Genomic DNA, 9,491 nt, shown 5'->3' on the forward strand with positions numbered 1-9,491 from the left:
CACATACTTAGATGCTTGTCTCCTGTCTTCTACATTTAATAGTTAAAAATTAGACTTAGTTCTAAATGAGGTGAGTTAGTCAAGTTAGGCATATTTACCCCCATAGCAATAAAATGTTATTTTATTGCCAGTTAAAGTTACATTATAGGCAGTGCCTACCATAAATGGAAAAAAAATGAGATTAAAACATCCAAGTGTGGTATTGTGTATCTTCGAATGATAGGGTTACCATTTTTTGTGATTTTCTACTTTCTGTACAGCTCCTTCAAAAATGTATCAGAAGCATGCATTTTTCTTTTTTTTATAATTTGGAAGAGAGTAAGTTGAGGGGGAATGAATGAAAAAATAATGAATTGTAGGAAAGGATGCACTTTTCTAAAAGTTGACAAGTATGGGATTTTTATTTAATCTGCACAAGAACATCTGCATTAAACTTGTCCCAAAGCAGACACCTAAGGATCTTATAAGTCTTTTATATAAGATGATTTTACAGAAAGAGGAATGACTCACAAAGAACCAGAATTAGATAAAAGGTGGTAATCAAAAGAGAGAGTAAAGGAAGCATTGTTTCAGTTGATTCTGGCTGTAAAGTGTGTAGTGACCCAACTTCCTGGTAATTGTGCAAAGGTGTGAGATCTGATTTTTCATGGTTTTTCAAACTAGATAAGTCCCAAAGGAAAAATAAGATTAATAGAAAAGGTATGCTAAAATGAGTTAAGAATCTTTATTCTTTGGTGATCATAATCTGAAATTTACCTATCCCCAGAGCAACCGTCACAGGAACATCACAGAAGCCAAGTACTTAGAAGGTTCTGGAGGAGAGAAAACGTCTTTTCCCTCTATCCATCTTACGTTTATTGGCCCCTGTAAATTAAATTTACAAAAGGCAGATTAAAAAGAGAAAAACAGCGCCTAGGCACATGCTGCTGCTCTGATGTGTCTGCTCTCCCAGATGGGTGGCAGGACCTGGGAGTTGCAGTGACTGAGGCTGAGATAAATCCAAAGGCCTACTCCCTCACAGACACCCACCTCACCAAGAAAACTACTGGACCTTGTTCAGCAGTCATGTAACTACAAGCAGCTTTGGAAAGGAGCTAATGAAGCCACCAGAACCCTCAGCAGAGGCAACTCTGAGTTCATCGTAATGGCTGCAGATGCTGAGCTGCTGGAGATGATCCTGCACCTTCCACTGCTATGTGAGGATAAGAACGTGCCCTACATGTTTGTGCGCTCCAAGCGGGCCCTGGGGTGGGCCTGTGGGCTCTCCAGGACTATCATCACCTCTTCTGTTACCATCAAAGAAGGCTCACAGCTGAAGCAGCAAATCCAGTCCGTTCAGCTGTCCATTGAAAGACTCAGTCTAAAACGGTGGCCTCTGCTCCTTCCACACTGAGTTCTTCCCTTGGGGACATGTGTCATAGTGTCTGTGTTAGCATGTAGTATCTCCAGCTACCTTCTCTTGTTGCATTATAGTACTAAATATGGTTTATGCTTTTTTGTATTATTTTTGTTTTATAGGTTGTTATGCATGTATTAACCCCAGCCCAATCTCCCATTCTACTCTGTGCCATCTTATCCTTCCTTTGAAAAATGAACTAATGCCGAGCACAGGCAGAAACATAGGGGTGACACCATTCAAAGGCAGGGAAGAGCCAGGATAGAGATCTGGTTCCAGTTTTCAGGCACTAACTTCCTTTTGTGTGTAGGACAGGATGGATGTAAACACCACTCACTTCTATCCTCTGTGCCTGGTGTACAAAATCATTCCATACACGTTTGCTCTCTATGGGGATTATGTATCATTTGGGGACAAAGCATGTATCCTGTGAGATTGTTAGGTGTATGTCCAAGTGTCATTTGCTAATCTGCCCCATTTGCTTTGGTAATGTGTTTCCCCCACTTCTCCTTCCAACTCCTAAACGTGCCCCTGAGGGTGCCAGGGCAGCAGCCTACCAAAGATGTGCTGCAGAATTCCAGAGGCTGCACCTGGGCCAGTTAGACATGGGGAAGTTGACCTAGGTCTTGAAGGAGTCCAAAGTGGCAAGAGTAAAGAGAGTCAGCTGATGCTGGAATGCAGTCTGGGCAAGTCATGGAGACCTGACTGGAAGCTACAGCAGAGATGTTCGGATTCAAGAAGAATCTTCTCTGGTGAATGGAGATGTCTTCAGTGGATAGTTAGTACCAGTTCTGAGAGCCTTTACCCCTCCCTGCCACAATATGGGTCAGATGTATGTATTCTTTATCATATCAGAAGGGCAGTGCTAGTGTGCCATTCTTGTGAGCATCCTAATAAAGAAATACATTCATATTCCAGTTTAAAAAAGAAAGAGAAAAACAAATGTATTAACATGTACAGCACTCATACACATGAAGTACTTACTGATGAATTTGGGGTTATATAGCATCTTAAAAGAATAATAAATTTATAGAGGAGTGACAAGACAAAGGAAAAGGACTTTCAAGAGTGGCAAATTGTGGGGAGGTCAATATATGGGAAACTAATTGAAGATAAGGACCGGTAAGTAAAGTTTGTTATGTAGATCCTCTCATGCCATCTGTGGGCTGATAAGGGTCTAGAGTTATCTATGGTAACTAATATACTGTGTGTCCTTTCTGGTAAAGAGGGAAGCGGGGGGCACCTTTACAAATTTTTGTTCTGCTTTTAGGCAAATAGGGAGAGTAGAGAGCTTTTCTTGTATCTGCTGCTTCTTAGTTGCCTTCACCTCAAAATACACTTAGTTGACCCTCAAACAATTGCAGTGTTAGGGGCAGTGGAGCCCCCCCACTCCCACTCCAGTCAAAAATCCATGCATAACATTTGAGTCCTCCAGAACTTAACTACTAATAGCCTACTGTTGATGGGAAGCCTTATCAGTAACATAAACAGTGGATTAGCACACATTTTATATGTTGTATATATTATATACTGTATTATTGCAATAAAGTAAGCTAGAGAAAAAATGTTATTGAGAAAATCATAAGGAAGAGAAAATCCATTTACAGTATAGTACAGTATTGTGATTTCAACACTTCCATACAACACCGTGTGCTTGTCATAAGTACCCTTGTTAATCCCTATCACCTATTTAACCCATCTTCCACCCACCTCCCCTCTGATAACTATCAGTTGTTCTCTAGAGTTAAGGGTCTGTTTCTTGGTTTGCTTCTCTCTCTCTTCCCCCCCACCCCCCGCCTTGGTTTATTTGTTTTGTTTCTTAAATTCCACATACCAGTACTATTTTTTTTTTTTGATAAAAATTCGTATGTAAATGAACTCACCCCGTCCAGACGCTTGTTGTTCAAGGGTCAACTGTAATCCTTCTGCCAAAGTGGTATATTTTTGTGTGGCAAATCCTGCTACCCTTCAGGTTGTAGGGCTGCTTTCAAAACAGATTGTGAGAAAAGTATTACTAAAGATGGAAATGTAATATGGTATCTTAATTTTAAACAATTATAGAAAGATAGGCATATATGGTCACCCCTAACACAGGCAAATTATTTTTAAATAATGACAATAAACTAGACAACTGTGAAGTTTCTTGACTCTCTTTTCTTTTGGTAACTGTAAGGCTTAAAATGTTTCTTTTTGTTTTTGTTTTTAGAAATAATACATATTATAGAAATATCTACTCATAGATCAGCTTTATTAATATTTTAGCAGCTTCTACCAGTCTTTTGAAATGCATTTCAAGATTACACTGTATATTTACATTACATATGATTACATATGATCTGTCTTTATTGTTACCTAGTATGTATATATGAGTAAATCTAAAGTATTTATTGTAATGGGAAAATATGTAATATGGAGTAAAAATTAGAAGATACAAAACTCTATAGTATAATTTTATTTTCTTTTAACATATATACTTTGCTCATATATATTATATATGACTTCCTCATATATATTATATATTGACGTGTATGTATATAAGAAATAATAAGAAAGAGGGAAGAATATAAAGAAAAGACAAAATTCTCCATATGTGTTTGTATATTTTACTTCCACGAATAAAACTGAGCTATTTGGATGTATTGTGAGGTGAAAATGGCACTTGACTTGGACTTCAGAAATGTGGGTTTGAGCTGGCCACAGTGTGACCTTGGGCAAGGTACTCAACTTCTCAGACTGAGTTTCCAAATCTAAAAGAGGAACAACAATGCCTACTTCCATGAGGCACTACATGACCTGCAGTTGAGAATTAGATGACTTTATAAATATAAAGTGTGTAGTGTAGTACCTGACACACAATGCCTCTATTCTGTTTTTTCCTGAACCCTAGCTCATTCTGTCTGAAGTTCAAAGTTTTCTCCACTAGATGGTGATGGTAGAAAAATAAAATGAATCTACCATACCAACTTTTCTAACCAAATTTAAACTTTCTTTTAAAATCAGCATAGATACAGATAAATTTGAACTGTATTATAAGGTTGCAGGAAATGAGAACATTGTAAAGCAATAAAAGCCAGGCTTAAATTTTCTCTTTTAATAACCCACTGCTTAATTTAATTGTTTTCAACTGGCCTTGTCAGTCTACTTTGAGCAGTGTAACCATCTTCCCTGTCCCCCTTCTCCAGAGTCAGTATGGGAATGATGTATTCCCATCAAATAAGCCCTCTATTCAGCAGCCACAAGTATTATTGAACCTCCTCATCTTGCCTCCTCATATTCATACCCAAGGTACATTGGACATTCCGAATCCCGTTAATCCCACCGTGAAACATCCCTGACACTTTTACTCACCATCCTAGAAGTGAGCCTTATGGTTATCTGTTCTTCCTGCTTTGTGATTCCTCTCCCTTAACCCAACCTCATGCTCCTTTCTTTTCTTGACATTCCCCCGTATCCTCTGGAATGTATGCCGCATCTTTTATTAAGTTTATTCTGATAAATTGTATACATTTTCCTGATATTGTAATAAGGCCTTTGGATTGTTCTATTTTCTGACTGGTCTTATTGGTATAAAAGAAATGCACTGAGTTTTATTAATTCATTTCATATTTGGCCTTTTTTGAATCCCTTTTATTAGTTTTAAGTGATTTTTCTATTGATATAATATAAAAATGATATATCTGAACTTTGTCCCTAGTTCCTGATACAGAGCTTCAAAAATGCTTGGAATCTCCTGAATGACAGGGGAGTCTTTATTGTGCCAATGAAGTTGCCTCTGATGGGTTCCTACATAGCTTCAGGAATGTGGCTGGTCACCAGAAAGACCAAACACATAATTAGACCTTCAGACTGACCTGCAAAGGAGGACATTGGAGATTTTCAATCACGTGTCTAGGGATTCAGTCAATAATGCCTATATAATGAAACTCCAGTAAAAACTTTGGACACAAAGGCCCAGTTGAATTTCTTGGTTGGTGAACATACTGATGGGCAGGGAGTGTGATGAGCCCTGTCCCTGTAGGAGAGGGCATGGAAGCTCTGCATCTGGTGCCCTCCAGACGTTGCATTATGTATATCCTTTACCAACAAACTGTAATCATGTAGAGTGCTTTTGCTGAGTTCTGTGATGTGTTCTAGTGATTTACCAAAACTGAGGGGATCATGGGAACCCCCAGATTTGTATTCAGTTGGTCAGGAGTGCAGCTCCTCAGATTGATGGTGGTGTCTGAAGTGAGGGCAGTCTTGTGGAGAACTTTCCCTTAGCCTGTGGTGTCTGATACTAACCTGGTTAATGGTTGTCAGAATTGAATTGAATTACAGAACACCTGGCGTGCCTGGGTGGCTCAGTTTGTTAAGCATCCGATGTCTCAGGTCATGATCGTGCAGTCTGTGGGTTCGAACCGTGCATCAGGCTCTGTACTGACAGCTCAGAGCCTGGAGCCTGCATCTGATTCTCTCCCTCTCTGTCTGCCCCTCCCCCACTCATGCTCTGTCTCTCTCAAAAGTAAATAAACATTTAAAATAAAATAAAATAAAGTAAAAAGAATTACAGGACACCCAGTTGGTGTCAGAGAATTGATGTCAGAACAATACTCTTGTCTCTTTTCAATACGTTTATCTATTATTTTGTTTTCTTTTTGAATTGCATTAGCCAGTACTAGCTATTATTAAATTAATGGAGAAAGCAGGTCTCTTAATCTTCTAAAGTGAAATTTGAAGTAACATAGGCAAAATTCTAATTTAATACCTGATTAAAAAAAAACTTCCAATAAAATAGAGAAATATACCTCCTTAAAAAGATTTTTTTTTCGCCACAAACTAGCAGCCATTGTTATGTTTAATGGTAAAAACACTAAAGATATTCATCATGTTTTCACACATATGTATCTTCCTCACCCTAGGGTTTCCTTCTAGCCTTTTGCTATATCTGGGTTACTATTTACTCTTCAGTTTAGACAAGTCCTGTTAACCTGCCCTGACCCTCCAGATTGCTTTGATGCTCTTTGCCATATGCTTTGGTGCCCTTTGACACCTTGTCTATCTATTATAATGGATACCTCATAGCATTATAATTGCCCATTTACATGTCTCTTTGCATCCTGTTTGTGCTTCCATTATAAGATAGAGTTTTTCACCTTGCACTTTTGTATGTTATCTCTCACGGGGCCAGGCCCCGTGCCTGACATGTAGTAGACACTAGGAATGTACTTGAATGGAATCCATGAATAAAACCAATCAGGCAGGCTTAAAGTACAGACTTAACTCTTTTCTCCTAAGGTTCACATTTGGAGCATTCTGGTTCTTTTGTAAAAAGACTAGGGGTCTGACTAGGGGTGCCTGGGTGGCTCAGTTGGTTAAGTGTTTGACTCTTGATTTTGGCTTAAGTCATGATCTCGTAGTTCATGGGATCAAGCCCTGCATCGAATTCTGTGCTGACAGTGCAGAGCCTGCTTAGGATTCTCTTTCTCTGCCCCTCCTCTGCTTGTGCTCTTTCTCTCGAAATAAATAAACATTAAAAAAAAATCACCTGGGTAGGTTTTTAGGTATGGAAAGTCTTGGTGAAGACTTTCTGCTGATATGGAGGTATTTAGACAAACTTCCATAAAGAAAAAACATACTTTTTTTCCTCAGGTTGAAAATAAGATGGTCACCTAGAACAGTGGAGAATTGCCACTGGGAAGTAAGACTAACTTGCTTTTGGGAGGCATGGATTGTTTTTTTTTTTTTTTAATTTTTTAACCTTTATTGATTTTTGAGACAGAGAGAGCATGAACGGGGGTGGTTCAGAGAGAGGGGGAGACACAGAATCTGAAACAGGCTCCAGGCTCTGAGTGGTCAGCACAGAGCCTGACGTGGGGCTCAAACTCACGGACTGCGAGATCATGACCTGAGCCGAAGTTGGACACTCAACCGACTGAGCCACCCAGGCACCCCAGGAGACATGGATTGTTAATGGAAGACAGAAGAGAACGTGGAGGATATACCATGACATCTGTTTCTTTCTTGCCAATCAAACTGCATTTGAAACCTTATGGTGAGAAGGGTGAAGACCAGAAGATGAGCAAACTGTTTGTGAGAAACTGAATGTTCTGGGCATAAATGGTGCTTCTTTGGGAGCTAGAAGACCCAGCAGCACTGAGTTGGAGAGGAGGCCATATTCCCCAGCTCTGCTCTGGCCCCTGTGGATGGGCAGCTTAAGGAACACCTTAAGGAGAACTGTGGACAGCACTCACAGCACAGACTTTGATGTTTGCACCATGGATACCATGAGCAGTGCCAGCAGTCAGACTTCTTTAAGGAGGCTCCTGAGCATTGATTGGCCTTCACTATGCGAGGATAGTAGAGCCCTGCAGGCACAACATGATGACTGCAGCAGACAGAACAGATTGTAGCACATTTAAGGAACTCTTTGAGGAATTTTCAGAAATAAGTAAGGGATACATTGGGAGCTGCTTAGTGAGTGACTGGTTGGTAGAGTGAAGCATTGCAAAGGAGAATCTCAGAGACCTTTAAAAAAAGGCATTAAAAATTAATGTGAAGGTCACAAATGATCCTGTCAAAATGTGATTAAACAAAAGAGAAAAAATGAACTTTGGCTTCTACCTTACACCACAGGCAAAAATTAATTCAAGGTGGATCACAGGCCTTGATGTAAAAGCTAAAACTTTAATAAGAAAGAATAAAAGAATAGAATAAAGAATAAAACTTCAACAAGAAAACATAGAAGAATGCCTTCATGACTTTGGGGCAAAGATTTTTTGGGAAAACACAAACAACACTAGTTATTTAAAAATATATGTATATATAAATTGGACTTCATCAAAATTTGAAAACATCTGCTTGTCAAAAGATACCTTTAGGAAAATAAAAACACAAGCCACAGACTGAGAGAAAATATTTCAATACATAAATATCTGAACTGGACTTATATACAGAATATATGAAGAATTATTACAATTCAATACTAAGACAAAACACCCCAGTTTTTAAATGGTGAAAAGGTATAAAAGAATACTTCGCAAAAATACATACGTGAATAGTCAAAAAAACACATGATACGTGCACAGGGACATGCAAAATAAAATGGCAGTGAAATACCACTACATTCCTGATAGAATGACTGAAAAAAAAAAAAGACTGACAATACTAAGTGTTAGAAGACAAGGAACAATTGGTACTCTCATGTATTGCTTATAAGAGTATGAAATGGTACAAACATTTTGGAAAATCATTTGGCAATTTTCTTAAAAAGTGAAACATACCCTTGACCCATGACCCATTGATGCCATTCCTAAGAAATTTACCCAAGAGAAATGAAAACATGTCCACAAAATGACTTGTATGCAAATGGTTATAGCAGATTTATTCATAATAGCCCTAAACTGGAAATACCCCAAATGCCCATCAAGAGATGAATGGAAAAACAAAATTTGGTTTAGTCACACAATGCAATTCTACTCAGTAAAAAATAAACTGCCAATACATACAACAAGATAAATAAGTCTCAGAAACATATGCTGAATAAAAGAGAAGCCAGACACAAAAGAGTATATATTGTATGATTCCAATTATGTGAATTTCTAAACCAGGCAAAACGAATCTTTAGTGATAGAAATTATATCAGTGGCTATCTGGGGCAGAGAGGTGGGGATCACTAATGGTGACAGAATATTAGGGATTTGGGGGGATATCAATAGCAACATGGTGTATATTGATTGAGGAGGTGATTACACAGGCGTATATATTTATAAAAACATCAAATTGTCCTGTTTTTGTTTTTTTGTTTTGAGAGAGAGAGAGCGCGCAGGAGAGAGTGGGGAGAGAATTTTAAGCAGGTTCCTGATGCAGGGCTCAATCCCATGACCCTGGGATCATGACCTGACCCAAAATCAAGAATTGGACACAACGGACTGAGCCACCCAGGCGCCCCATAAAACTGTACCCTTAAAATGAGTGCAGTCTATTTATGTAAATTTTATCTCAACAATGTTGATTTTTAAAAATATAGTGAAATCCTATTTCACGACCATGAGAATGACTAAAATTCAAATGACTGACAATACCAAACATTAGTGAGGATGTCGAGTAACTGGAACTC

At 38.6% G+C, this 9,491-nt stretch overlaps 1 pseudogene; it reads left to right on the forward strand.

Moving 5' to 3' along the window:
- Positions 1-873: 873 nt before the first annotated feature.
- LOC131515374 (NHP2-like protein 1) lies at positions 874-1,485 on the forward strand (annotated as a pseudogene).
- The last annotated feature ends 8,006 nt before the right edge of the window (positions 1,486-9,491 follow it).

The sequence above is a fragment of the Neofelis nebulosa genome, chromosome 6 (genome assembly GCF_028018385.1).
Source record: "Neofelis nebulosa isolate mNeoNeb1 chromosome 6, mNeoNeb1.pri, whole genome shotgun sequence".
NCBI classification, from domain to species: domain Eukaryota; kingdom Metazoa; phylum Chordata; class Mammalia; order Carnivora; family Felidae; genus Neofelis; species Neofelis nebulosa.